Here is a 4050-nt window from a genome sequence, read left to right as displayed (position 1 = left end):
GCTCTTAATAATCGTCTGCAGGGATTATCAATTATTAGCTTAAAGAGAGAATATCAACTAGTATACAAATGCACTGTTTGTGAAAACGGTGGATCCCAGATTTGAAGATTATTATCACTTATTGCGCCATATCAAGTGATAGAGAATCATTTCTGGGAGTTCTGTCTGTATCCGGTGTCTCATCTTCAGTGTTATTCTAAAAGGTCAGTCAGTACATTTGCTCAAATACTGTAAAAGGCCACTTACCGGTATCATCATCATCTTCTTCTTGAGTGCTTATCCAAAAGGCTAGCATTTTCAAATCCCAGTTGTTTTTTATCTACCAATTATCTCTAAGTGAATAATCAAAAGTAAACATTGAACTTCTATTATGTCCAATCATCGTGTAGTTTGCATATGAAACATGTCGGTGACACGCAAGACGTGCTTGCTTCAAGGAAGCTAGTGTGTCACAGAAACCTCGAAGTGACAACGGGAGTAGTCGCACGATTCGAACCAACCACACTGGGCCCAGAGATAAATTACGATTTAAAAAAAAGTTGCATAATTTAACGACTGATGTTTGTACTGATCACTCTTGCTATTCCATCTGTATCCGCCGCTGACTGCACATGTGCGATTTCTCCGCCATAATAAAATGACTATTGAACTCTAGTGTGTAGAAGGAGGCATAGGACAACACAGTGTTCGCCTTCACCTTTCGACCATGGCCTCTTGGTAGACGAGGTCGTCCTTTTGGTCTTCGTTGTTGTACGGGAGCCACTCGTTGGCAAAATGAGCTGCAGAAAATACAGTTCAAAGTGCTGTATGTGATAACAAAGGATGCATAGACTGTGTCACTGAGACAGAGATCTTTCCCGTTCGACCGCTGATTGGCTGAATGGGTGGTGTATGCCATAACATATATTAATAATAGAAGGTCATAACAAATGGTATTCGGTATTTGCTGTTCGTGTAATTCCGCACGAAGACCACCAACACACCCTCGTTCTCATTCCCCAATTTGCCGAGAACGTAGCAGTCTTCGCTTCGAACCAAGCAACAACTGTTTGCCATGCGTCTCTCTTATGCCCTCCTAATTGCTGCTGCAACAGCCACTCTATTCACAAGCGGCAAGGCTTCAGCCGAGGACTCCGCCCGCAAGTCCGATATCTCGACGGTGGCATCGCCAGATGCGGTTGTTACGATTGGTACGGCCCAGGACATTGGTGGCGGAAAAGATTCTTGCGCTATCACAATAACGAGCTTCGCAGTGACGAAGACGAAGACGAAGACGACAAAGACAAGGACAAAGACGAAGATGAGGAGAGGGGCCTCTTCGATGCCAAGAGTCTGAAGGCTCTTGAGCGGGAAGCAGGCGTTTTGAGTTATACAAATGTGAAAGGAAGCGGCGTGAAGAGGTTTTTCAACAGCGTGAAGAAAAACTACAACCCGGTCAAAATCCCGATCCCGGATGAGTACCCGGAACTCCGAAAGCTTTACCGTTCCTGGTATTACAATCATTACATCCCAAAGCTGCAATCTAGGGGCTTGGCTTAATTAAGCAACACCGACTACGCGCCTACTATGGACAAGCTTTTCCGTAGGACGATCCAATTCGTTGTCTAAAGCGTAGTTTTTGAATACAACTAAAATGTGAGCCTCGCATGGATTAAGTGCCCCTGTAGTACGTTGTGGTATTCTCGTGTATTCCAGCAGTGTGCTGCTTCCACGAAAATAGTTATCTACGAAACACTCCCGCTGCGCGGTGGGTCGTGGTTGAAGAGGTTATTTTGTGCAACATCCCGCTTCCTTGTGAAAATCTTTTCTTTGGGTCGACTTGAGCTTGGACATGGAAATTTCATCGTTTGAGTTGTGTTCTGTAAACGTTTTCTGGCGTGAAAAAGTCAGTTGAGATGATATGGAGTTTGTAAGGCTTGACACGTAGAAGGCCGCGAGTGAAGATGTACCGCGATGTGGAAACGTGTAGGTAGTTGGACGTAAATTGCAAAGTGATATTAGTTGGTTAAGGCCTTGTGGCCGGCCGTCTGGGCCAGTGCCCAAGGCGGTGCTAAAATGAATGAATCTGATTGGTCAATCCACTTCAAGTTGAAGTGGGTTGACGTGCGCTATACAAGAGTAAATGTACACGACAGAGATCATGCACCCTAGTGCATGTTCCTTACTTACCCACTTGTCTTTGCGTAGTGGATGTTGTAGTTTAGATGTGCGGGCCTTGACGTGCTCGTCACGTCTCGGTCCTTACATCCTCCCGGGTTTGACTTCACGTTGACGGCGCTTGAAGTCGTCGACGAGAACTTTCCAGTGAGAGACGTGCTTGATGTCTTTCTCGAGTTCCCACGAAGATTCGTGATCTGGGAGACCATGCCACTTGACAAGCCACTCAATCTTGCGATTGAACTGACGCTTGCGTAGAAGTTTCTCGACAATGTGGAGGTCTTCTCCAGTGTCTTCATTCGTGATGATGCGAGATGCTTTCGGAAGAACACGAGTCTCAAACTTGTCCGGGTTGGAGACGTAATGGCTGAGAACGTCTACGTTGAAAGTAGGGTTCAGTGACTTCATACTGCGTGGCAAAATCAGACGAGCAGCGTTGTCGTTGATCATGCGCTTGATAACGAACTGACCAACTTTACGAGCGGCTAACTTTGCACGTTTGACGTCAATGTCTTTCGCAGCATGCTTGAGTGGAATACGGCGTGTATCCAGCATAACCAAATCTCCTTCCTTGAATTGCACATTGCTACGGTGTTGATCGTAGTACTTCTTTTGCGATGCTTGAGCCTTGAGTAAGTGCTCCTTGGCTTTGCCAATAATCTTGTCACGTTCGTCCTTGAAGCGATTTGCATACTCAGACAGTCCTTGTTGTACTTGAACTGTGGTAGACAGCGTAGGAAAAGTTCCGAAGGGATTGCGTTCCTGACGCCCTGTGTCTACTTCAAATGGCGAAAGTCCTGTAGAGGCACTGACTAGCGTGGCATGAGCATACTCAATCGTTCCCAACTTGGCAGCCCAGTCATCACCATGATACGAGACCATGCAACGAAGTGCGTCTTCTAGTACCAGGTTTTGACGTTCGGTTTGGCCGTCAGCTTGAGCACGATATGACGTTGTCATATTCAATTGTACACCCATGACCTGCGCGAGTGATTTCCAAAAACGCGATGTGAATTTGGGATCACGATCACTGATGATCACTGCAGGCACTCCATGATGCCGAACGACATTGTCGAAGAAATAATGAGCGATTTCTTCGGCATCATCAGTAGTGTGAACGGGACAGTAGATCGGACGCTTGGACAACTTGTCCACGACGGTCATGATAGCATCATAGCCATCTGATTCTGGCAATCCAGTAACGAAATCCATGGAGACGACTTCCCAACATTCCTTTGGAATCGGAATTGGAATCAACTTGCCATTCTTCTTGGCATTGCTGTGCTTCCAACGTGTGCATGTTTCACAACTTTGCACGTAATCAGAAACGTCTTCATGAAGCGACGCCCAGTAGTACCATTGCTTGATACGGAGGTACGTACGACGAATTCCTGGGTGCGCGGCAATACTGGAATCATGAAATTGCTCAATAATCTTCGTTCTTAGACGATTGCGCTGCGATCTCGGGACACAAAGTCTCATCATTTTGGACTCCTTATCGTCCGTGAATTGCACATAAAGCAATTGATCCTTGAGTACGTATGGATCATGCGGAGTACGATACTTGTCACGAAATCCAGGATCAGTGCGGTAGGCTTTGATGAACTCTTCTTTGAGATTCGAAGTCCATCCTAGCGAACTTGCGTGTTGCATTTGCACGACCGATGTGGCAATCTCTGCATCTTGAACAGGAGTGTAGAGGTGACCATCGGAAAGATCATGTAAGGCGATGTGACCAGCAGGAACATCCGTCATCTCCTCCCCCGAAAATTCAACAGGCGAGAGAGCTGCAGATATCATGGTCGTATTCACCTTCTGGGAGTCCCCATCATGTTGCTGTGCACGGTAGCGTGATCCAAAACTGTCACACTGCGGTGTACACGTATGAAAGCT

The sequence above is a fragment of the Phytophthora cinnamomi genome, assembly GCF_018691715.1.
Source record: "Phytophthora cinnamomi strain GKB4 chromosome Unknown Contig0, whole genome shotgun sequence".
Classification (NCBI taxonomy): domain Eukaryota; phylum Oomycota; class Peronosporomycetes; order Peronosporales; family Peronosporaceae; genus Phytophthora; species Phytophthora cinnamomi.
The sequence above is the reverse complement of the archived record's forward strand: the minus strand, read 5'-3'. Positions refer to the sequence as shown.